We start from the raw sequence: 27,395 nt of genomic DNA, 5'->3' as shown, positions 1-27,395 counted from the left end.
TATTTTTTTTTAATAGTAAAGCTTAAAAAAATATTTTGTTTTTGATCGCTCCTGCATTATGATGTAATGCCATAGCATTAAATTATACAGTGACAGGCATTCTATCGAGCCATACTGCTGTCAGAATTGGTGACATTTAAGGGGTTAATAGCCCCGATAAGCAGCGTGGCTTATTGGAGCTGTTGCAAGTGGGTGGCGGCTGTAAGAAATAGCCGGCATCTACACTGTATAGAGCAAGATTGCCCCATGTTCTCAATACAGTGCTGTGCTATCTTCCAAATAACCTTTCCATACCTGGCTAATCACATTTTCTCAGAACAAAGAAGTCTACCTTGCTGCTTCTAGAGTACAGATGATATGGAGTATATTTTAACTTAAATATACAATAGTAACAAGAACTGCATAAGGGGGGGTGGTGATTAATATGGGGAGGTAAGGTGCATCTCTACATCAAGAGCAGCTGAAGTCAAGTATAGGGCCAGAGTGGAGGGCCCAAGGAGGGGAGGGGGGTTAAGGGAAGACTCTACATGACAGTGTGGCTAGGGATCAATAAGAGGAAAGGGTAAAGTAGCAATTGTGAGAAGAGAGGGGTGGGATAAGAGTCCCTCCCATAAGGAAGTATGAAGAGTTAGTGAGATTAATACAATTTTAGTAAGATTGATATATAAGGGGTTAATGGTAAAAATGTATTTTCTGTCATAGTAGCCTTTGGCAGGTGAGGGGGTCCTTGGAGGCAGGTTTTTATATTGGGTGGAGGGATTTTGGTGGGTATGGCCTAACCTTAAAGACCCATTTAGACACAATTATCGCTCAAAAGCCATCTTTTGACAAGAATTATGTCTAAACGTGCAGCAATCATGCACTATTCGCTCATCGCTAATGTTGGGTTGTGCTGCTGGGACCTGTAGTGCTATGGTTTCTAGGAGCATATTTTCACAGCTGTGGCATGATTGTGCTGGATGTGGTGATTTCCTGCTAGCCAATCCCCTGGTTCTTTGCTCACATATATACCCAGCTCCTGTCCATTTCTGTTTGGTGTCCTGGGTGAGCAGTCATGTTTCCTTCTGTGTTGCAGCTTGCTGTGTGACTAGTGTCCTGTTATCTGTTCTGTACAGCCTGCGGTCTCATTTGTGTCCTGTTTGTGCTGTTGCTGCTTGCTGTGTGAACTGTCTGGTGCTGCTGGATCATGTGCCTTTTTAGAGTAGGGACCGCAACACGCGAGGACCCTTGATCATTGGGCTTGCGGCTTAAGTTCATTGGCCAATGCGTTACCTAATCCCTCGTATTTTTATAACAGTGATTCCATCTGCTTTAGCGTGCGGGTATGTTTTGAGTATGTTGGCCATTTGTCCTATGTTATTGCTGTCCATGAGTCCAGTCCGCAGTATGCAGTTCTCTATCCAGTTGGTGTTTCAATCAGCACATCCAGCCTGAATTCCATTTTTGGTTCCATTGTTTGTGTTATCCCCGCCCTTTTTGGGCATGTTCATGTGGGCCTTGTGCTTATTTGCCCACACGAACATAACAGCTAACTTTTTTTTAGCAAGCTAAAAATCAGCAATGAGCCTTATCAGCACCGTGCGCTGAGTTCTCAGTGGGATACCACTGATAGTATTGTTTCAGTTGGTATCCCGCTCCAAGAACACAGCAGCTGTGTACAGTAGACAGCGCTTCAGCTGTCTTCTGCATACCTCGCTTAGAGCACTCAGCTGGATACCAAGAAGATATTAACAGAAAAAGAAAATAACAAAGATCAGCGCCTACTCGCACAAAACGATTTTAAAAGGATGTGAGATACTTTTAAGTACTCACCTGGTGCTCGGCCAAAACTCCTGTCCAGGAGATTGACCGGCACCTTGTATCCGAGCTGGCTCGTAGCGTCCCTGGAGTCCCGAATCCTGATTACCGGAGAGCGTCTCTGGGGTTGACAGCCGTAACGGGCTGTTTATGCAATCACTCGTATCAGATAGGAAAAAGTTCCCTCGCGCTCGTGGGTTCCAGCAGAGATAAAGGACACACTGTCCGTAGATAACTTTAACTAATTTATTAGTTCCTTTGCTACGCGTTTCTGCGGGCTTACCCGCTCTCATCAGGCATACATTTGAACAACACCGTACACAATTTATACATTACTAAGGCTCACATGAGCGCTCAGACGCCGACTTTCGGAACCGCCCTCTGCTTCATGTGGAATAACACGTCACATCATTAATCAGTAACCCTTTACATACTACTGGTTTCTCCATTCATAAAAAGCAGCAAAGTATGCTATTTAAAAGTCCATTCGACTTGCTTAAACTCATCATAATCTGCTGTATTTCACAATATTATTTAAAAACATAAATTATCCATAAATAACTACTAGAATTATATTCTAAAAATGGAGATGTTACTATAAGCAAATTAACAATATATTGCATTTACCCAATTTATCAGCTGTATATTCTCTATATACTTATCATTCATTTTTTCTCAAAATAGACCTCCTCCATTGTAAAAGACAACGTTATATATATATATATATATATATATATAATACCCAAATAATCCATAAGTACATTCTAAAATTTTCGTTTTTTTTTTTAAATATTCTAAAAAAATCCATTCATATTATACTATTTTTTATAATGTTTATACCCTCTTTTTTATTCTATTTCTATATATATCAAATTATACTTTATCATAACATTAACCCTTTTTAAATACCTCTTTGTACCTCACATCTCCTCTCATACGGTTCAATCCCTTTAAATCAAATTTTTTCTAACACTTCGTTGAGCCCTATTGGCTGTAAGGTCTGGAGTTTATAAATCCAGAACATCTCTTTACGTTTTAGCTCGTTCATCGATTTACTTTTTATCTGCTCTATTGGTGTAATTTTCAGAGTTCTCGGTTGACATTTGTGTTGCTCAGCAAAATGTCTAGATACACTGTGTTTTGTGTATCCCCGTTTGATATTATATTTGTGGTTAGCCAATCTGGCACGAATTGCATTTTTCGTTCTTCCAATATATTTTAACCCGCATTCACATTCCAGCAAATATACAATGTATGTACTATCACAGTTTAATCTATTTTTATACTGAACTACAATCTCTTTACCTTCTATTTTTAGTTTAAACATGTCTCTCTTTTGTTGTATATGTATGCAACATTTGCATCTAATTTTATTACATCTAAAAACTCCTTTCTCTGATCCAATTTTCTTAAGGGAACTCTTTTTATTTTTATCTTTTAATTCTGCCTTTGAGGGTGCAATGATGTTTTGTAATGTTTTATTTTTCCTGAAGATCAATCTAGGTTCGGCTTCTAAAACGGGTTTTAAAACAGGATCGTTAAGTAAAATGGGCCAATGTTTTTTTAAAAGGTAAAGAGATTGTAGTTCAGTATAAAAATAGATTAAACTGTGATAGTACATACATTGTATATTTGCTGGAATGTGAATGCGGGTTAAAATATATTGGAAGAACGAAAAATGCAATTCGTGCCAGATTGGCTAACCACAAATATAATATCAAACGGGGATACACAAAACACAGTGTATCTAGACATTTTGCTGAGCAACACAAATGTCAACCGAGAACTCTGAAAATTACACCAATAGAGCAGATAAAAAGTAAATCGATGAACGAGCTAAAACGTAAAGAGATGTTCTGGATTTATAAACTCCAGACCCTGCAACCAACAGGGCTCAATGAGGTGTTAGAAAAAATTTGATTTAAAGGGATTGAACCATATGAGAGGAGATGTGAGGTACAAAGAGGTATTTAAAAAGGGTTAATGTTATGATAAAGTATAATTTGATATATATATAGAAATAGAATAAAAAAGAGGGTATAAACATTATAAAAAATAGTATAATATGAATGGATTTTTTTAGAATATTTAAAAAAAAAACGAAAATTTTAGAATGTACTTATGGATTATTTGGGTATTATATATATATATATATATATATATAATGTTGTCTTTTACAATGGAGGAGGTCTATTTTGAGAAAAAATGAATGATAAGTATATAGAGAATATACAGCTGATAAATTGGGTAAATGCAATATATTGTTAATTTGCTTATAGTAACATCTCCATTTTTAGAATATAATTCTAGTAGATATTTATGGATAATTTATGTTTTTAAATAATATTGTGAAATACAGCAGATTATGATGAGTTTAAGCAAGTCGAATGGACTTTTAAATAGCATACTTTGCTGCTTTTATGAATGGAGAAACCAGTAGTATGTAAAGGGTTACTGATTAATGATGTGACGTGTTATTCCACATGAAGCAGAGGGCGGTTCCGAAAGTCGGCGTCTGAGCGCTCATGTGAGCCTTAGTAATGTATAAACTGTGTACGGTGTTGTTCAAATGTATGCCTGATGAGAGCGGGTAAGCCCGCAGAAACGCGTAGCAAAGGAACTAATAAATTAGTTAAAGTTATCTACGGACAGTGTGTCCTTTATCTCTGCTGGAACCCACGAGCGCGGGGGAACTTTTTCCTATCTGATACGAGTGATTTAACAGAAAAAGGATTTGCAGGGAGAGCGCTGGCCCTTTAAAAAACAATGCAGGAGAAATCATTGATGATGACGAAGGGAAAGCAAATCTACTAAACAGTTTCTTCTCAAGTGTATTCACAAACGAAAAGGAAATGCCACACGAGATGCAGGGGAATAAAACGAACCCCTCACAAAATATCTCATACCTAACGCAGGAGGAGGTGCGGAAGCGTCTAAAGAAAACTAAAATTGATAAATTGCTGGGCCCAGATGGATTACACTCAAGGATACTAAGGGAACTAAGTGACGAGATAGCTAGGCTGCTATACCTAATATTTCTAGACACTATCAAGACCGGTGTAGTACCATTGGATTGGCGCATTGCCAACGTGGTTCCAATTTACAAAAAAGGGAGCAAAAGTGAGCCTGGTAACTACAGGCCAGTAAGTCTCCCTTCCGTAACGGGAAAAATTTTCGAGGGGATTCTGAGAGACGCCATCGATGAGTACCTCAAGGAGAATAAGGGAATAACTCCTCACCAGCATGGATTCATGAAGGGTCGCTCATGTCAGACAAATCTGATCAGTTTCTACGATGAAGTGAGCTCTAAGCTGGACCAGGGAGAATCTATTGATCTTGTATATCTGGACTTCTCTAAAGCCTTTGACACCGTGCCACATAATAGGCTAATATACAAAATGAGGCAGCTCGGACTGGGTGATAACGTGTGTAAGTGGGTAAAAAATTGGCTCAATGATGGAAAGCAGAGGGTGGTAATAAATGGTTCGTACTCTGATTGGACCACAGTCGCTAGCGGGGTGCCACAGGGTTCAGTATTAGGCCCCACTCTGTTCAACATATTTATCAATGACCTGATAGAGGGGCTGCACAGCAAAATATCAATATTTGCAGATGAGATGACACAAAATTACACAATATAATTAATGCAATGGAGGACAATGTGCGGCTACAAACGGACCTGGAGAAGCTGGGGGCTTGGGCAGCAAAATGGCAAATGAAGTTCAATGTTGAAAAATGTAAGACTATGCACATGGGCAGGAGGAACGGATGTCACCAATATTCACTTAATGGGGTACCGCTGGGGAAAAGTGATATGGAAAAGGATCTGGGGGTACTAGTGGGTTGTAGACTAAACTGGAGTAACCAATGACAGTCAGCTGCTGCAAAGGCAAATAAAGTCTTGGGGTGCATTAAAAGAGGTATAGGGGCGAAGGACGAGAACATTATCCTTCCACTATATAAGGCACTTGTCAGGCCTCACATGGAATACTGCGTACAATTCTGGTCACCGGTGCTCAGGAAAGATGTCACAGTGCTTGAGGGGGTTCAAAGAAGGGCAATTAAACTAATACATGGAATGACGGGACTGGAATACCCAGAGAGGCTGTCCAAATTGGGACTATTTACTCTAGAAAAAAGAAGGTTAAGAGGCGACCAAATAACCATGTATAAGTACATGAGGGGACAATACAAGGATCTCTCCCATGGTCTGTTTACACCCAGGACCATGATGGTAACAAGAGGACATCCGCTACGATTAGAGGAAAGTAGGTTTCATCACCAACATAGAAGGGGATTCTTTACTGTAAGAGCAGTTAGACTGTGGAACGCTCTACCGGAGGAAGTGGTGATGGCAAAATCCATAGAGGAGTTTAAAAGGGGACTTGATGTCTTTCTGGAGAAGAAGGATATTACAGGATATAAATCTTAGGTTAAGTGTCAATCCGGGTATATAGGAAGGTAGGAACTATTAGGGGTTGATCCAGGGAACAGTCTGATTGCCATTAGGGAGTCGGGAAGGAATTTTTTCCCCAAAAGGGCTAATTGGCTTCTGGCCTTGGGGTTTTTTGCCTTCCTCTGGATCAACACAGTAGGATAGACAGGCTGGACTTAGATGGACATTGTCTTCATTCAGCCTTACATACAATGTTACTATGTAAGAACGCAGCAGTTGTATACAGATAACAGCGCTCCCACTGTCTTCCGAATACAGTGAGTCTTCATTTACACACTAATAAGCTCTTAAGTAGCTAATTAGCTACTTAACAGCTTATGCAAAGTGAACGCTCAAAACTGTCACTCAAACTGCTGTTTGAGCAAATTTTGAGCGCTCATCTTGCCGTGTAAATGCACACAGCGATTATTGCTCAAGATTGCTTTTCAGCAAATTTTGAGTGATACAATTATTAATCATTGTCTAAATGGACCTCAAGACTCATGTCAAGATATTTTTTTGACTTATTTCTATAAGCGGATTTTTTTTTTTTTGCATTTGCAATGTTCTGATATCAGCTGGGTTATATCGGCGATTGAAGGAGTGTCTGTCTTTTTCCAACTTCTCGTTATAAGTAACTTGACCGAAAGGAGACCAGGTAAATGGTTGCAGAGCAGAACTTCATGTAAAAGAGCTGCAGTTGAGCTCAAGAATGGTCTCAAATTTTGGGATCCTCAGCCAAAGCATTTGTACTCTTTACCCATAGTGGCTTGATTGCCCAAGTTGACTGCAACTGGCCTGGAAGAAGAAAAACAAAATTTGGGCATGACCTGATTGATTGCCGTTGCACTGCAGTGTACTGTGCCACCATATGTGCCACAGATATGCTGTACTGCATTTACTTGCCAGGCTTCTTGTAAGGTCAGGATGTTGGTCAGCATGCAGATACGGTACCTTGAGGTGACAAAAACCAAGCGATGTTGAGAGAAACTGGGCATTATCCATTGCATTTTATCCATGGGCATGTAGTAGGTAGGGGTGTAACTACTACCATCTGTACACACCAACTTCTTGTTGTATGGCTAACTCGGTGTCTCTGTACTCCTAGACTTGGTTTCAATACCGAAGAGATAAGATGAGGCATTATGCTCTGAATCCCAAGAAAACACCCGTACAGGATCAGGCTGGGAATTCAAAAACCCCCACACAGGCTCAACAGGACTTGCGACATAAGCAGAAAATGGAGGCCTCTATAAAATGTGTACAGGCACAAAAGCTGTCATATTTGGATAGCTTTCCTCCACCATGGCCTATGGATTCTTATGTATTACCCCAGGGACCACATTCATCTAATATGGTCTACTGCCAAAATGTTGGTGGACCTCCAGATAGCCACTGTGGGACAGAAGTCTACAAGATTCTTCCAGAGAGCGGTCACAAACCCCCCAATGCCTTTCATTTTAATCTGCCTGGAACAAGTATCTGGACCCCTGAGTCCTCCATCACTACTGACCTAATGTTTTACGATGAACTGAGCCTTTTCTCTGCACCCAGTACATCCCAGATGCCCATCGCCTGGGATGATGCGGGAAGCTCCACAGACCCTTATCTACTAACTGTTGTTGAGGTTACAGATTATGACTAGGAAAACTGTTCTCCTTTCAGAAACTAGACAACCTGCTATTAACAGTGCCTGAAGATGGGGTCATCGTTCATTAGAGAAACTCATGACTGAATGGATAAGACTACTTTTAATTGCCAGCTTTATGCCAATATTTTACACTTTTATCATCTTAATTGTAACTATTTTAATGTAATGTTTTTTAAAAAGTTGGTTAATATGTTCAGGAATATATCAAATGATTGGTAGATCCTGTGTGTACCCTCTAGAACCTGCAAATAAAGTTGGCTGTACACGGCATCCGCATGTTGGCTTTGTAATACAGGCATGATGTGGGAGATTGAACTACTGTTGGAGAGTAATTTTGTGACCCTTATCACCTGCAATAGAAAGGTACAAGTCTTGACACTACAATTATGGCGCTTTTAGACACAACGAGGCTCACTGTTCTCATCTGCCCGAGTAAATGTGCCGATGACATCATCACCAGATCCTTTGTGCTCGGGCAGCCTGTTTAGACTCCACAATTCTCAATTAGTTTACTTATCACTCAGTGCTTCACATTCCTATCTGAAACCTTAATCCAGGTTTAAACGGCCCGACAAGTGAGTGGGATGAGGATATCTGAACGTCGAATGAGACTATTCATTAGTTCCTTCAGTTGTTGGCTTATGCTTAAACAAAGATCATTCACTTTCGTTCGTTTGAACAATTTTTTATTTATTTTTTTGGACCATAAGTCTGATGCAAATGTGTAGTACAATATGTCCTAGGATGCTGTGAGGTCGGTGTAGTAGACTTGCAGTCAGGATGAGACTCTCATCCATAATACCAGTCTAGAGGAAGACATGTGCCCGTGGTACGCCTGCTTGGAACTGGCCTTTGTTATTGTAACTGAATGCAGACAAGATTGGATTAAATGGGATGTTCACCCAACACTTGATTACCTGAAGCTATTAGTTGATGGACTCCTTTGGAATATGCATCTGGCAAAAATCTGCATGTCGAAGTGCAACTTTTTGGTTCAATTTCCTCCTTTTTAAATTCGCATGTCAGATATGTAGATTTTTGGTATGTTCTGCATGGTGTAATATTTTGCAGGGTCTTATAGAATATTTGTGTGTTTGCATCCTTGCAGACATTCCACTGTAGTGTCCCAGAGGGACCTACAGGGCACGCATTGGGTGAATATGTCCTAGGACCTCGCTATGAGCCATTGGGGAGACATAGAAGACACCTCTTCCGGGTAAACACTGTTTCCCCTTGAATAACGGGTTAAAGCTAATCTGCCTAGCAAACCCTAATTATCTGATTGGCTGCTTGCACCTAATTATCTGATTGGTGGAATAGGAGGAGTTGAGTGAAGTCCAAGAAAGTGAGCTAGTGGGGAGGTGGAGTGAGTCTGCATAAAAAGGAGTAGGAAACTGCAGCAAGTGGGGAGACGTATAGGAAAGACGAGTCAGAGGGTGTTGGAGAAGAGCAGGAGTGGAAACTTTTAACCCAGCCAGAAGGATTCTGAGCCAGGGCAGAGTTTAAAAGCAAGATGGGAGCTGTGTTCCGACTCTACCCACTCACTATGAAGCAGAAAGTAAAGATCCTAATAGGACAATTGGAAGGCGTTCTGGCTCGTGAAGTAAACTTGGCCCCACACACACAAGAAAATAGTCAAACAAATCATAGAAAGACTGCAAGGTATCTTTGAGGTCCACACTATGTCAGAAATTAAAATGTTGCAACAGGAGTCAAGTCAGGTGAGCCACTTCGAGACTATGCCTAATCCCTGCAGGTGGATATGAAGGCTGTGGTCCACATTGACCCTAAAGAAGCTGATTTGGGCAGATCAAGCCCTCTGAACATTTCATAGAGGAAACATTGACAGAAACCCATCCAGGTACTGGGAATGGAACCCCAGATGGCCATGGTAGACAATCCTAAAACCTTTACTGGTCTCATTGGTGAGGAGAGGCTGCTTCATTCTCACAAACAGGAACAACACAAATAGGCCACCCAGGCTGGTACACCTGTGGAGGAGCCAATGCAGTAAATGCAAAAACATATGGCCAAACTGGCCCACAACATGGCGACCCTCTATGAAAATGGGAGAGCTAGAGTCCAATGTCCTCCCCACAGCCAGTAGCCACTGGGCAAAGGACCCCTCCTAGGTCACTGTGGCTGGCCGGAAGCTACACCCAGGGTGTGCAGCTCTACTGTAAACCCTGCCACCACTATGGTCATCAGAAGCATACATGCTGGGTGTTTAAATGGGCGTCCGCTGGGCCAGTGGACCAACTCCCCAGGTGGATGAAGAGTAGGTCCAACATCATCCAAATGGCTGTCAAAGTATGTCAGCCCACGCCCTAAAATCATTATGTGGATGGAATTCCCCTGCCACTAGTTTTAAAAAAAAATTGATTTGGAAAAATTCTGGACTTTAGACCTACTGAGCTGCATGCCATAGCAGCTAATCAATGTCAAGGCCAGCAATGGCCTGGCAGTGCCTGTAATGGGGTATTGGGAACCCACAGTTCTCACTGGAAGGGCTGCATTACCAAAACAGGGCATCCTGGTGGTAGCAGTGATGGACAGAAATGCACCAACTATTGTGTTAGGGATGAATATCCTCAAATTGCTATGCAGAAATTTTGGAGGCATTGCAAAAGTCTTTCCCCTTGGCATTCCAGGCCCAACAAATTGTGAAACAAAAACTATCAAAGCCTTGTTAGCCCAGCAGAGGTTTGTCAATCCTAAAGGCCATGTAGGGCAAGCATGTGTGAAGGTTGTTTGACTGGTGATGGTGTCCTCAGAATCTGAGTTCCTGCTATGGTGCCAGACTCAGCCAGGACTATGAGGCACTAGTCAAGCCTATTCCCATCGAAAGGTATCCATTCCTAATGGCTGCTAAAAGCCTTGTTACGGTAACTTCTGGAAGAGTTGCAGTTCATCTCATCAACATAGGGGATACCCATGTGCAACTTAAAAAGTATCCAGCAGTGGCACAGGTTGCTCTTCACCCCGAAGATGGTCAAGGCTCTGACAACCTTGAAGTGCAGCAATGTAATCAGCAGAAGAATTTGCCAAATTGTGGTTAGCTAGTGCATATTGAAGACTCTCAGATCTCCTATGGACCAAATACAAGAAGTACAGGACGTGGCATTAGAAAAACAAGCTGTCTTCAGCAAGCATGCCATCGACTTTGGCAAAGTTAGAGGAGTCTTGCACATCTTCCCTATGTGTGGCCACGCGCCTATAAAAGAGATATTGCCCAATACCGCCTTCCTCAGTCCAACAAGTCAAGTCTATAATTCGAGAGATGAAAGATACTCGCCTCATCCGAGAAAGTTATAGCCCTTGGGCTTCACCCATAGTACCAGTTAAAAAGGATGGAGGTATTTGCTTTTGCATGGATTATCACAAGCTGAATAATATCACCCACAAAGATGCGTATCCGCTGCCTCGAACAGAAGAATCCTTGACCGCTCTAGGTACTGCAGCTTACTTCTCCATGTTGGATCTCATGAGTGGATATTGGCAGGTCACTATGTACAAGCCAGATCGAGAAAAAACGGCATTTACTACCCCCAGGTAAGACCCCAGGAACTTTCAGACTGTAGAACACCCCAGTTACTTTCTAGAGACTGGTAAACATTGTCTACGTCACAAGAACTTTGAAATGGTCTTTCTCTACCTAGATGATGTCATTATCTATTCGAAAACCTTTAGAGGATCACCTACAACATCTGGGCCAAGTATTCCAAATCCTCATCCAACATGGGCTCAAGGTTAAGCCATCCCCAAAAAAACACCTCTTGCAAACCCAAGTCCGTTACTAAGGCTGCATTGTCAGCACCGAAGCAGTGCATTCAGATCCTGAGAAAACCAAGACTGTCAAAAACTGGCCTACTCCGAAATCTTTGAATGTTCATAGCTTTCTAGGGTTTGTCGGTTACTACAGGTGGTTCATCACAAATTTTTCCTGCATAGCTGAGCCATTACATGAGGTACTGAGGGCATTCTAAAGAGCCACATCGAAAGCTTCTTCCCATCAATTGGGAAGTAAAACAAGAGCATGCATTCCAAGTCCTTAAAGAGAAATTGATTACTCGTCTAATCCTGGCACATCCTGATTACACTTAATCTTTCAACCTCTATACTGATGCCAGCTTCAAAGGGTTAGGTGCAGAGCTCAGTCAGGTTTACAAAGGAAAGGAAAGAATTATTGCCTTTGCTAGCCGTTCCTTAAAAAGCTTGGAACGAAATGACCAGAACTACAGCTCTTTCAAATTAGAGCCTCTAGCGCTCGTGTGGGCGGTCACAAACGTTTTTAAGGACTATCTAGCCGCTGCCCAGTTTGCAGCTTACACTGACAACACAGCGAAGCACCTGAACTCTGCAAACCTGAAGCGTTAGAGCAAAAATGACTCTGCAGATTTGCCAATTTTAATTTCACGGTGAAATACCGAGCTGGCAAAGCTAACAAAAATGATGCCAATCAGGTTAGTCCATCTCTCATTGTGCTCTCTAAATACCAATTTCTCCTTCCACCAGCCCAGGAAGAGACACGCATAAGTAGGAGCACAATGGCTCCCCATCGCGGTCCCCCTGAGCTGGTGGAAAAAAATGCCCCTCAAATAGAAAAAAGTATGTTCTAAGATGAACTTGAGTAGATCAAGGATGAATTCATTGTGGGGTTGCATATGGGTTCCCCTCTGGTTAAGAAAGAAGCCGATTGCTTTAATCCCATCCCTGTGTGAAATGTTGGTATATAGGGCTTCCCCTCCTCCACCATGATTTATTGTCTGCCTATAATAAGGGCTGTCTTTTTAAATGGAACCCATGGTGAGGAGAATAGATCCCTCTTGTTAACCATACATGGAGAGACATACACATCTTTCTCGCTTCCAACACTACTAACCAAAATATGATCTCTCAGTTTGGTAAAGGACCCCCCTCAGAACTTGGCCACAGCCAAACCACGTTGGGACTAACTGTTTTTAAAACTTAATGAACTGCCATCCCCTGCCTGCAGAACTCCTGTCTATAGCATAGGATCTCCTGTGAGTGCTGGGAGCTGTCCAGTGCTGAACTCAGTACTGAAACAGCTCAGCTCGGGATCACCACAGCGGGAGCTGTCCAGTGCTGAACTATCCTGCTCTGCAATTCAATGATTCATATCGTGAGAGCAGAGGGATTATGACGGAATTCCACCCTGGTTTTGGGATTGGCTGAGGGATAATGAGGGAAGGTGGAGCTTGACACATATAAGTGCTTCCCTTGCTGGACGCGCGGCACTCACTCCACGGATGCCGCCAGTCATCACGGCTGCGCCCTGCCTTTATCTGCAAAACATCCTGATGAAGTGTTCTTTTCGTTAAAAGAATGCAGAAACGCGTCGATGACGCAGAGTAGTGAGCTTAGAATCTCCAACAGAGATAGCTAGTGCGGTGTAGTTTCATCGGCTGCCCGATACCATCCGTCGGGCGGCTACATCGGTGCCAAAGCAGTTACTCTTACATCACAGTATTTATGCGGTGAGAGGAGATAGGATTTTCCCACATAACTTTGAGGTGTTTTCTCTATGTGGTGATACCCCTAGACCAGGAGGAGAAATCACCAGCGCACAGGAATTATCCTATTTAACGGGGTTAACCCCTTGTGCGCTGAACTGCATAAAACTATAAAAAAGGGTTTAATTTTGGACATTTGCCAGTTGCTCTTTATAACTGGATAAGTGGGCCGGGGATATATCTTACCCAAAAGCCCATCCATTCGAAATTAACTCCTTGTGCGCTGAATTGCACAAAAGTGGAGAGGGCATAATTTTGGACATTTGCCAGCTGTTTTTTATAACTGGGCAAGTGGGTCGGGGATACATCTTACCCAAGAGCCCATTGATTCGAAATTAACCCTTTCCTCTCTCCCCCTAAGAGCAAGGATTATTCCATTTTGGGGGTTAAAATAAGTCCAAACTGTGGAAACTGGCAATGTTTACCTACATTGCTGCTGCCCGTTTTATGTGAACCTCTGAATGGGACTACTTAACCCCTTGGATACTGAAAATCACAGGAATGATCGTGTATCTTCCTCAAAATCTCCTCTACAGTATCCCCCTGTCTTGATGAGTCACCTGATGAACAAACAATTATAAATATAACATATGTGACCTCATCTCATACTTAAAGGGACAGGGGTTTCTGACTACATCGCTGAGGTTAAATCTTCAGTATAAAACACTGTACAGCATCTGACTACCTATCAAGGAGTTGTGAGATATATTTTAAAATAAAGGCAGTGCCTTATCCATCTCTATAACCTTGACTGAATTAATGGTGGCAAACATTCCACGCATATTACAAGTAACGCCCAAGTGGTCTGAATTGGCCAGTACCCATTGAATAGCAAGGGTAATATAAGGGATGGTTTAAATAACCTGAGATGCCGAGGAATTGAATATCTCTCTACTATCAAGAGGATACACTCCTGGGGGCCCTCACGATCCATTATATATGTTTTGTTCTGTCTGGTTTTTAATTTTAAGAAATTATTATTAAAGTTAGAATGTTTTAAACAGAAACGTTTTTAAGGACTGTCTAGCCGCTGCCAAGATTGTAGCTTACACTGACAATGCAGCGAAGCACCTGAACTTTGCAAACCTGAAGCATTAGAGCAAAAATGACTCTGCAGATTTGCCAATTTTAATTTCACGGTGAAATACCGAGCTGGCAAAGCTAACAAAAATGCTGATGCACTGTCAAGATTGCCTACGGTGGTAGACTACACCCCTGAAAATGATCAATGGGAAGACGTGGAAATGCCTAACTTCAGTATCCAGCAAACCCAACAAAGCTCAGACACTACTGATGCGGCCAACAGACCCCAGGAGTCCCAAAATAAAAATCAGAGATGGCTCCTTCTGCAACAGACCAGTAGGATTTTCAGGAATATTTGTTAACTGGTTCGTCTCCCAAGGGGATTATCAGAAAAACGTCCGATCCTGAATTACAGTGACTCCGGAGACAGAGAAGATGACTCTTCCCTTTTAAAAAAATTCCCTCCTCCTGAGAAACTCCACAGATCCTGTCTCAGGCAACAGGGTACATCAAATATTAATCCCCTGACGAGATCCTAGCCAGGTCCTTGCTGCATATCATGACCAGTCTTTACATTTTGGCATCCACATAACCAAAGCCACGATCCGAAACAGGTTCTATTGGGTCGGGATGAGAGCCAATATAGAAGAATGGTGTCAAGTGTTCCACCTGTGAGACTAGATGAAAAGCCAAATCTGAGCAAAAGGCTGCTCTCCATCCAATTATCGCCAGCAAGCCGTTAGAGCTCTTAACCATCGACCACCCAAAAATTGAACCCAGTCATTCTGGATGCAACTACGTGCTAACCATGGTTGACCATTATACGAAACTCATGGTTGCGGTACCTGTCAAAGATCTGACAGCAAAGGCCACAGCTGCCATAGTCTGGAAACACTTCATTCTCTACTACTAGTTCCCCGAGAAAATTCTTTATGATGGAGGATCTGCCTTTGAGCCTCAGTTGTTTCAGGAACTCTGCAGTGTTTACCAGTGCAAGAAACATTGTACCACCGCCTATAATTTCCAAGGAATTTGACTCTGTGAGAAAAAAAACCTATCCTAGACTTGCTTAGAACCATTCCTTCGCATCAACAAGCACAAACGGACACTGACTCGGAATCCGAATCAAGGAAGCAGCAAGACATTCTGTGTCCGACTCCCTTTAATCTCTGATACCAGAACCCGTTGATGATGCTACAGTCTCCATCACAACTTGTTTCTCAGCAGTTTCCACAGCAGATTGCTACTCATCCTGCCCGTACATCCAGGAGGAGACTCCCAGCGATTCCAGTGTTGCTGTCCAGATGGTCCACTGGGAGCAACAGAGGAAGCTACCAACACGCTATCAAGAATAACTGGTTACTACTTCATTTCTCCACAAGAACACTTCATTTTTTATGTTTTATTTTTCTTTTAATTCGTTTTACCCTGTAGATTTCAAATATCAAGACTGTTACCCTGAGGGACTACTTAGAGACTCTACTACAAGGTTCAAGCCCTGAGGGACTACTCCGTGAGTTTGCGACGTTCAAGAATTTTCCCCAAGGGACTGATCGGTGATGTTTGTTTTTGCTTTTGCTTGCTGATGAACACAGCACTAGGGCACCGCAAAGTGCATCCTGAATTCATGGTCTGTGTGCCCCTTTGCAGTGGGAAACACTCTCTTGATCCTTTGCAAAAAGGCGGGTACCCTGAAGACAGCTAAACCGAGACTTAACAGTATAATTTTACATGTCTTCCCCTTGTTTTCATTACTGTGGACGTATGAGAACCTTTGTCTACTGCTAACCTAATAATTCTTCCCTTCCAGGTTACCTGCCTTACACTCCATTTAAAATTGTCATTTTATGCGTAACTGTGATATATGCAATCTTCAGAATGTGGGGAAAAGAGTAATGTAAGGGCCCCATAGCCATCTGGGCCCTAAGACTTTGTTTTGGCCCAACATGTCAATTCAGAAATATATACTTGCAAGTAGTCCAAATATCTTTTTAATAACAATGAGCTGTCATAACCATAAGTTGGTAAGCTGTCTCGTCCTTCGGATCATAGTTCTCGCTGAGGACGGCTGTGTTTTAAATGGGGAGGAACTGTATTAATGATTGGCTATGATTGGTTCACAAGCACCATAGTTAAGCCAATCTCTGCCAGCCCTTCCTGGAGGCAGGGATTTTAATTGTCCAATCCAGGAAGGGCTGGAAGAAGACTAAAGACAAGTTCCGGAGGTGAAGAGTAGACGCGCCGGAGATGATAGTGCCTCATAGATGGGGGGTTTTTTGTTTTTTTACTGCATCTAGGGCTTACTTTCAGAGTAGTGCAACTTTGTAGCAACACAATCACATTATCACTGTGAGAAAACGCAGTGATATTGCATGGACCACCAATGCAATATCACTGTGCTTTTTCTGGCATCGATATCGCGTCGCCCGTGTGGATGCAGCCTAAATAGTCAATGAGAAATTTACTGCCTATTCTTTCAACATTGTGAATGTTCTACCCAGTCTGCAAGTTACAGTAAACTATGTGCCTTCGGTTTTACCAAAGCTCTTCAGACTGGTCTCTTTATTTCATCACCACACCGAATTTAAAATATTGTTCTAGCGAACAGCCCTTGTGTAATCCGCCTGCTGCATGAGCCACCGTTCTAAGCAGAGTACCCACCACCTTGATAAGGCCAGAGTTAGAGCACCCACTTGAGCTACTCCTGCCAACTCCTGCTCGCTGCACCACAACTGAAAACCTATGGTAAGTATGTAGTGACCAAATCAGCACCTAGATGGTGCATATTTGCATGGGAGGTCCTATCATGAAGTGACCGGACGGAGCTGTAACCTCAGGTAGTAGTCTGAAGGAGAGGTGATGTTAGAATTGCCGGTAAGTCACTGGCCCAGCTGGGCTGGTATTTATTTTTTCCCCATTGTTCAGTCACGATGAAACACATGGAGGTTGCAATCCAATAAGGTGACCAGAGTTTCTTAGGATCAAATCAGGACAGAGGGGTGTGGCCAGGGGGCGGAGAATGTCACAGTGTGTGATTTTACCTCTGCTGTTATAAAAAGTACAGGGCAGTTTAAAAAAAACAGAAGCCACAACTGCTAAATGTTGGAATAGACGCTAAAACTAAGCAAATCATAACACACCCAATCCCATATATGTGGAACAAGCACTCCATACCCTATTTAGGCATCAGTATAACTTGCCCCAGCTCCTTTACCATTGCCAAAATTTCCTGCCACTTTTTAACTACATCCCACAAATCTTAAATAACTTTCGCAAACCCTTTACATCTTTGGCTGGCAGAATAGCAGCAATTAAAATGATGATGATCCTTCCACAAATTCATAACATAGCAATCCCTATTACAGCAACCTTCCTTACTAAACTTCAAGCTATTATTATCTGGGGAGGAGCACACGCCAGAATTAAATTTTCTACTCTAGCGAAACCATATGAATTGGGAGTCATGAGGGCACCTGATGTCAAGAGATATTTTGCTGCTGCTATATTTGATCAAACTAAACAGTGCTGGGCTGTCCTTATTACATAAAAAATGGGTTTCCATGGAGACCACAGCCTTAGGCGCCCCCTTGATTTCCCTTCTTGGGACTAAGCCCCCCTCTCTACCGACTCATGCCCTCCTGAGCCTCCACATTTCGGTCCAAATCTGGAACCAATTGGCCTCCTCATCTTCTAGTGTGGTCCCGATCTCTGTTCTCCCTTTATGATTCCTCTCCTCCTTGCTCTCGGAATTTGATTTCAGGGTGTGGGAGTTCTCGGGTATTAAAAGAATTGGAGATCTTAATAGAGATCATATTGTGCTGGATTTCTCCACTTTGAGCCAGACATTTAAACTCCCTGGTAAGTTGGGTTTTGCCCATCTGAGATTAAGATCTGTTTTACAAACCCATGATGTTTGGAGCCCAGTGTTTCCAAAAGCAGCCTTTGTTTTCTTCTCACTCCCGTTGAGTGCCTCTGGAGACATATCCGCATTTTATGATGACTCGTTCTCCCCGGACTCTCAGAATAAGTCCATACAAATGACATTGTGTTAAATAGACCTTAAAGGGGTTGTCCCGCGAAAGCAAGCGGTGTTAAGCACTTCTGTATGGCCATATTAATGCACTTTGTAATATACATCGTGCATTAAATATTGGCCATACAGAAGTTATACACTTACCCCCTCCGGTGTTGGTGTCCCCGTCTCCATGGCGCCGACCGAAGCCTTCTTCTCTCTCGATTAGACGCGCTTGCGCAGTCTCCTCTTCTGTTCTGTTGAATGGGGCCGCTCCGGCGTGCTCGCGCCACACAGGTCTTCTGCACATGCCGCACAGGTCTTTAGTTTGAGTAAGTGGAACCAAGCCTTCGCATGGACCCACAGTATTGCCCATTGGGAAGCATCGCAGAAGATATTCCTGCGTTGGTACCTGACACCAGCGAGACTTGCTAAAATGAATAACGATGTCCCCGAGACTTGCTGGAGGGAATGTGGCATGAAGGGCACATACTTCCACATGTGGTGGTCGTGCCCAGTTACTCGCTCCTTCTGGAATGTGGTTTTTGATTTTTATCTACTTGGTGTCACGTCAGTTTGTGTCCCCGGATCAAGCGCTGGCTCTTTGTTTTTTTAATACGTATACATTGTCCCCCTTCTATTCAGTCCTTACCTCACACATCATCCTAGCATCATCACTAACGATAGCTAGACATTGGAAGTCAAGGGAGACCTCCTCAATATCTGAGGTCAAAAACTCGGTGAATCAAAAATATCACCTGGAAGAAGCTTATTCTCACAGATATGTCACTAAGTCCTCACGGATGGCCTCTTGGGCAACATGGACGGACTTTATGGTGTCAAACCCTTTATAGTCAAGATCTGTGGTGCTGGGGATTGTGTTGACAGCTGGGGGATGCCCGCACTGGGGATGGTGGAATCAGACTCAGGGAAACCTGTTTGAACCCAATGAACCTCTTCTCTCTAGACAGTCACGTCTTGTAATATGTTGGCTTGTATTGAATTCTGTACATAGCTATGGAACTCTGCCTCTTTATGTTCAAGTAGGATTTCTTTGTTTGAAAAAATTCTCCTTAATAAAAATAAAATTATTTAAAAAAAAGACAGAAGCAAATTGTGAAGCATTTCCGCATCCAAAGAAGTCCACAGATGATTTCATTATATGCGGCGCTCTCCTCAACTTTTCTGAAGGCTTCCCACAGTCAGTGCTCCCTGGCTTCCTGGTCCTAGCGGCCTGTAGTGGCCTCACCTGACCAGGTCGCTGGGAATTGGAAGCTGGGGAGCGCTACTTTAGGAAGCCTACAGGGGAGGTGAGGTTGAGCGCCGCATGGAATGAAATCGGCTGTGGATGCGCGGCTGATTTTTGGATGTGGAAATGTTGCGGAATTTTCTACTGCAGCCATTTTTCACTATCTCCACCACATATAAACCTACCCTAGGTCAGCTTGAGGTATGCTGCCACATGCAGAGTAGCCCCAGTAGTAATAGTGATTAATGGTGCCAGTGGTAATAACTCCCCTGCTAGTGGCCCCAGTAGTTATAGTGTTCCCCAGTAGTAATAGTACCCCATAGTAGACCTCCAGCTGGGCAGCAACCCAGCAAGCATTTCATTCAGTATCTACGATCCGGCTGCCGCTGCTGCTCTGCTTGGTCATGCGGCAGCCTCTAGCGCGCATATAAGGCTGCTATTACACAAGCACTAGGGTCAGCCGCTATTGCTCGCCTCCTTCTGATAATTGCTGGGCTGCAAAAGCAGGTACAGCCTGGCAAATAATATTACATGATCATTATCGGCGTGCAATGGTGCTAATTGCTGGTATTTGTCAGGTAGCCTCTAGTGTTCATGTAATAGTATTGTAAGGCTGCTTTCACACGGGGTGCAATGACTCCACATTTTGCACCCAAATCTACATCTTACTCTGCCACTGCGAATTCTGCACTAAAATCTGCCAGTCTCGGGGCTTATTCAGATGACCGTATGTGTAAATATGTTCGCCCGTATGGAATGTATATTCACATGAATGAATGTTTTACATGCTCGGCTACCAATCGTAATTAGCGTTTCCAAAGCCATTCGCACCGTGCGCTGCAGGGAGCATGTAAAAAAAACACGCTGAAGCGATGGCAAGCAGCGATCGTCAGAAATGATCAGAATGGTAATTAATGCCTAATTGGGGTGAGCGGTCTTCTCTTGCACGCAGGGTAACTCCCTCCCCCTCCTTTTTTCCTGCCACCATAGACGTTTATGGCAGTTTCTGTGTAACACGGCCAAAGATGGGTCCAGACATCTCTTCACGCCCCGCATAAAAGATACATTCCAGAAAGATGGAGCAGGGCCAATATTTTGTTTTCTCACACAAAGATTTTGCATGGAAAAAGCCCGTTCATCTGAATGAAGCCATTGACAGCAATTACATCACTCGGTCGCGTTATACGTGTGACTTATTAACGTGCGGAAATGCCTGCGCCAACACGTTCATGTGACTCCGCCCTCATCGTGGGTTTTGATACGGAATCATCGGCTGATTTAAGCCGTTTCAATTCCACATCAACATCTGTATTCAGACGTACAGATTTGGGTGCAGAATGAGGAATAATTCCGCCCATCGAAAAGCACGCTTAGGGCTTATTCCCACGAACGTATATCGGTCAATGTTTTCACGGATGGCCGATTTACACTTCCATCTAAACAGTCCGCCCTTCCCTCCCACTCACCAGCTCTCTCCTCCACTCCTCTGATCACAATGGGAGGGGGCGGAGCTAAGCTCAGCTCTGTCCTGCCCACTCCCATTGTTGGCTATGGACAAGGGGAGGGGGCGGGAGCTTAGGTCCGCCCCCGTCTCGCCCACTCCCATTGCAAATTGCTTGGAGGGGAGGAGAGAAGCAGAGAGCCGGTGAGTGGGAGGGACAGTGTATATCGGCCGGACATGAAAACCCATCCGATATACGCACATCTAAATAAGCCGTTAGGCCGTGTCAACGGAAAAATAAAGTAGAGAGGAAATAAAAAAAAGTTTTTTCCTAATGGACAAAATACGTCATGTCCTTAAGGGGTTAAACAGTACGATAAGTGCCCGAACCAGTGCTGGTTTTTATGCCGGCTGAACCTCACACTTCTCGCTCGCCTTTCAGCCGTTTGCTCACGTTTAAACTGAGCGATTATCTTTCCGTGTAAACGGGCCATGGGACCCCCGCTATCAAGCAGCTGCCGCAGAATCTTACTTGTTGACATTCGCAGAAATCATTGTGATCTTTGCATATTTTTGGATTCTTGGAGGATGAAACGGGACGAAGCAAAATGTTTTTACCCATTCAGCCCCAGAATGTTTCTTGCAGGTTGTAACCCCGACCCCTGCAGGCCGCCATGAACCTGAGGCCAATGACCGGCTCCTCCTCACACCTCATTACTTAGCCTACACCTTCTAGCCATATAAAAGGCCTGAAGCTGGAGGAGGGGCCAGGACCCTTGGGCTGTGGAGGTTGGACATGGCTGACTGTGGGGTGCAGCATGCTGGTGGTAGGAGGCCCAATATGGACAAGGAGTCAGGTAGGTAGTCTGGGGGAGATGCCTCCCGTGTGCCAGCAGGTAATGGGGCCTGCATGGCGGTCTGGGGGAGATGCCTCCCGTGTGCCAGCAGGTAATGGGGCCTGCATGGCGGTCTGGGGGAGACGCCTCCCGTGTGCCAGCAGGTAATGGCGCCTGCATGGCGGTCTGGGGGAGACGCCTCCCGTGTGCCAGCAGGTAATGGCGCCTGCATGGCGGTCTGGGGGAGACGCCTCCCGTGTGCCAGCAGGTAATGGCGCCTGCATGGCGGTCTGGGGGAGACGCCTCCCGTGTGCCAGCAGGTAATGGCGCCTGCATGGCGGTCTGGGGGAGACGCCTCGCGTGTGCCAGCAGGTAATGGCGCCTGCATGGCGGTCTGGGGGAGACGCCTCGCGTGTGCCAGCAGGTAATGGCGCCTGCATGGCGGTCTGGGGGAGACGCCTCGCGTGTGCCAGCAGGTAATGGCGCCTGCATGGCGGTCTGGGGGAGACGCCTCGCGTGTGCCAGCAGGTAATGGCGCCTGCATGGCGGTCTGGGGGAGACGCCTCGCGTGTGCCAGCAGGTAATGGCGCCTGCATGGCGGTCTGGGGGAGACGCCTCGCGTGTGCCAGCAGGTAATGGCGCCTGCATGGCGGTCTGGGGGAGACGCCTCGCGTGTGCCAGCAGGTAATGGCGCCTGCATGGCGGTCTGGGGGAGACGCCTCGCGTGTGCCAGCAGGTAATGGCGCCTGCATGGCGGTCTGGGGGAGACGCCTCCCGTGTGACAGCAGGTAATGGCGCCTGCATGGCGGTCTGGGGGAGATGCCCCCCTCCCGTGTGCCACCAGGTAATGGGGCCTGCATGGCGGTCTGGGGGAGATGCCCCCCTCCCGTGTGCCAGCAGGTAATGGCGCCTTCATGGCATTCTGGGGGAGATGCCCCCCGTGTGTCGGCAGGTAATGGTGCTTGTCTGGCAGTCTGGGGGATAGGAGGCGGCTGGTAATCAGCTAACATGGATGCCTGTCATGTGGTGAATATATTAAAGATGGCAGACATTACTCTCATGTGTTGGAATTGGTGCCAAACTGGACATAAATGGGGCAGATTTATCAATGGTCTTAAAGAAAAGCAGTCTGTTGCCCATAGCAACCAATCACAGCGCAGATTTCGCTTTACCTCAGAGATGAATGCTTATCTCTGATTTTGTCGCTCAGGGCAACAGCTAGACAGTTCTTGTATCTGCCCCATGTCACAGAACGGCAACCAATCAGTGATCAGCTTTCACTTTTAAAACTGCTGAGGAAACGTGAAAGCTGTGCTGTGATTGGTTGCTATGGGCAACAAAGATGGCGTTTAGTTCAGATCTATCATAGCTTGTAGATGGGTCGGTGTTACTGCTTAGGCCGCTCACAGCCCGCTTCTTACTGCGATGCACCGCTCCCATTGCTGTTGCTCACAGACCAGCGCTGGAATGCGGTGTTTCTAATGCCACAATTTTCAGGCGCCGTCTGCTCTATTTTTGTGCTTTTTTTTTAATGCATCTCCTCACAATGGCGCGGTGCGTTAAACGCTCTCAAACGCTGTAGCATGCTTCAAAAATTACATGTGAAATTGCGGTAACACGCCGTAGTTGTGGACGCGGTGTTTTGTGAACGTTTGTAGAATGGTGTATTTGCGCTGGAAATTTTTGTGTGCAATACGCAGCAAATTGAGCTCACTGATTTTAATGGGTGCGTTCTCGTGGCTTTTTTGCGTGCACATTTCGCCATTTTCTATTTTTGTGTGCACCAAAGGTCCATATAGGAGTCTATGGGAATATGTAAATACACAGATATGCGCAAACACCGGCACCTTGTGAGGCTAATTAGCCTTTTAAATCAGGGCGGAGGGGATTCCCCACCCGTGTGAACGAGCCGTGCCTGTACAAATACTCCTTCACTACGCTTATACGTTGCACAGGAGCGAGCGTTTTTCACTTACGCTCGTGTGCAGGCGCCATAAAACGTGCTGCGTATTTACTTGTGTTTATAAAAAAAAAAAAAGTCATGGAGTAAAATATGCGATACGGTTGTGTGAAAGAGCCATAAGGGAAGCGGCGGGGAGCCCTACCTTCCCCTACCGTCACAAGTCTGTCCGACACCTTTGTTTGCGCCAACGGCGGGAACTAGTCTGAGGACCGCTCATGTGTCAGTAGACCCCGTGTATGGGAGGATAACTTAGGGTGTGTTCACGCGAGAGTAAGAGCATTTCAGCCACGTGTCTGCACAACCGGAGGGCGCTCACCCCTGCATATTTCGCCCACCCCAGCATGTATTTCTATGCACAAATGCACTACGTGTTTGCGTGCGCAAAAGCAAATTGCACAGCGAATACACAGGTCTTCTGCATTTGTCATGCGCATTTACACATGCCCGTTGACTGAGCTCCCGCCCCTTCCCCGCCCCTCGCCACTATTTGCAATGGGAGGGGGGCGGTACTTAGCTCCACCCCATCTCGCCCCCTCCTATTGCAAATAGTGGAGAGGGGTGGAAAAACTGAGTTTATATATATTAGACAAAGTGTCTAATAAAAACACATTTTTAATTATTTGATATCGCGGCTGATGCTGCTAACTGGCACTCCGCTGGCAATAGACTTTTCGGCTCTCATCTACCCACGGTCGGAGTAAGGTGGCCCGGATGTTAACCCTCTCATGGTGTTCACATCGCACTGATTCCTGATAAAGCCTCTTGTTGCTTCCTTCCCCTCCTTGAATTGGTTAGTTCGAGGACTGTCTCCTCTGGGAGTCACAGGGCGGTGCCTTGCAGAGTTGGTGGGAGGGGTTGGCCAGGTTATGGCTAGCCTGCCTCGGGGTCTGGATGCGGTGACTTGTGGTGAGTGGCGGACCCCCGAGTCTGTCGACTAGCGGCGGGAGGCAGTGGTAGGGAAATGGTGTTGCCCAAGTCCGAAAATGCGACGGGTGACAGGCACAACTATTTCCCGTTTTCGTGGTAAGGCGACAGTTAGGTGGTAGGGCTCCATGGGATCCCTTCCCAGGGTTATTTTCGGGTTAGAATGGTTAATTTATGTTAATGTTATGCTGTAAATAAATGTGGCTGCTGTGGCCATAATTTAATTCAATTTCAGTGTTTCGTGGTTATTTTAAGGTTATGGGGATAAGGGGGAGGTCACAGTAGTTAGTGACTCCGTAATACCCTAGTCATGATCCTTTAGATTGTGCCTCATGCCTCACAAACATGAGGTATGTCACATATGTATCATATAGATATCTATCTTTGTAGACCACCAAGGGCCAGAAAGCTCGGATGACCGCAGTGCTGCACCTCATGAGGAAAACCCAGAATATCCACTGGAAAAGAAGCAAGTGCCCAAGAGAAACCTTTTTACTGCGGCGCAGTTGAACACTTTAGAGGCTTTATTCAAAGATAAGGTTTATCTGAGTACTCCAGAAGTGGAGCAGCTGGCAACTCATCTGTCTGTCCCACAACGAAAAATCCAGGTACGTTCCCTCCTTTCCCCAATGTAGGTCATTAATGGCGTGGATGGCTTCAGAGCAGAACTTCCTGTAAAAGAGCTGCAGTTGAGCTCAAGAATGGCCTCCATTTTGCGATCCTCAGCCAAAGCATTTGTACTCTATGCCCATAGTGAATTGGTTGCCCAAGTTGATTGCAACTGGTGTCAGGTACCGTGACCTTGTCAGGGATGTATCTAGCAAGTACTGGGCATAATGCCAAACTTTTGAATGCCTGGAGCACTTAACAGCTATATGTGGAAGTGGGGGGTGATGGCATGCGAATTGACTGAGTTGCAGTCTTTAGAAGAAGGAAACTGTGCCACCATATATGCCCCAGATATGCTGTACTGCATTTACTTGCCAGTCTTCACCATTGGGCACTTGTAAGGTCAGGATGTTGGCAGCATCTAGATACCAAGAGGTGATAAAAACCAAGCTGTGTTGAGAGAAACTGGGCATTATCCATTGGACTTTATCCATGGGCATGTAGTACGCAGGGATGTAACTACTACCTATCTGCACACACCAACGTCCTGTTGTATGGCTAACTCAGTGTCTTTGTCCTTCTAGAGGTGGTTTGAATACCGAAGAGCGAAGGTGAAGCATCTGGCTCTGAATCCCAAGAAAACACCAGTACAGGATCAAAAAAAGCTTGGTAAGAACCTTGTGTGGTGCAGACTGTTAAGGCAGCAGAAATGCAGTCCTAAGCTCTTGCTCAAGATCAGGTTGTGAGTTCTATTCCTGCTTGGTTCGGGTAGCCGGGTCAAGGTTGACTCAGCCTTCTATCCTTCCGATGTCCGTAAAATGAGTACCCAGCTTGCTGGGGCTAAAAGATGACTTGGAAAGCCAATGGCAAACCACCCCACAAAAACTGTGTCACTCTAGGAGTCAGTACTTGCACCAGGGAACTTTAGCTTACCTTTACCTAGCCAGTAGAGCAAAATGTGATTGTTCAGAGAAACCAAGTAATCTTGGTGAAGAATGGGGCTCTGGTATTTGGCTTCAATGGGACTTTCTACACAAGCAGAAAATGGATGCTACTATAAACTGGGTGCAGGCACAACATTTTATTGCTATTAACTAGCTAATATACCCGTCTTCGCCCAATTTAATTTGGTACTGGTGTTTATCTGGTGTTCACACGGAAAATATTATGAAGTTGTGGTTACTTTAGAGATACTGAGGAAAAACATATGTTCACTAGAGATGAGCTCACTCGTCTGAGCTTGATGCTCTTTCGAGCATTAGGGTACTCGAGATGCTCGTTACTCAAGTCGAACACCACGTGGTACTCGAGTCAATTCCATTTACTTCCCCGCATGTTTAGCGCCATTTTCTACTCAATAGAAATTCGGGGAAGGCATTACCACTTCCTCCTGTGATGTGCCAGCCCTATCCCACCCCCCCAGCAGTGAGTGACTGGTGAGATCAAGTGACCGCTGAGTGCTTAAAGCGGTCCCGCCCGCGGCTCGCCTCAGCACTCACTGGCAGAGGTTAGGGAAAGTGCTGCTGCTGATATAGGGAAAGTGTTAGCGTAGGGCCTGTCTTCATGAACCCCAGCGGTCCTTCTTAAGGCTACATCTGACCGTGTGCATTTTACTTGGGGCCTGCTGGGAGTAGTAGTGCTTCCATTTTTGTATTGCGCAGCTAGGCCTGTTTGCAGCCTTTCAGTAATTTTTTACTCATGCTGCAGTGCAGCACAATACCGTTCTCACCGTGCACTCAAATAATTCCTAGCCTGCTGCGAACTACCTCATTTATACCGTTCTGTGTCTGCAGTGAATTAGACCGCGGTCTCACCGCTAAACAGTACCGTAATATTACCGGGGCCACTACAAAGTATTTCAGCTCTGCCACTGTGCAGAGCATCTCATAATACCCTTTTCTTGGTGGGGTTGAGATAGCTG

Source organism: Eleutherodactylus coqui, chromosome 3 (genome assembly GCF_035609145.1).
Source record: "Eleutherodactylus coqui strain aEleCoq1 chromosome 3, aEleCoq1.hap1, whole genome shotgun sequence".
Lineage (NCBI taxonomy): Eukaryota > Metazoa > Chordata > Amphibia > Anura > Eleutherodactylidae > Eleutherodactylus > Eleutherodactylus coqui.
This window is presented reverse-complemented; position numbering follows the sequence as displayed.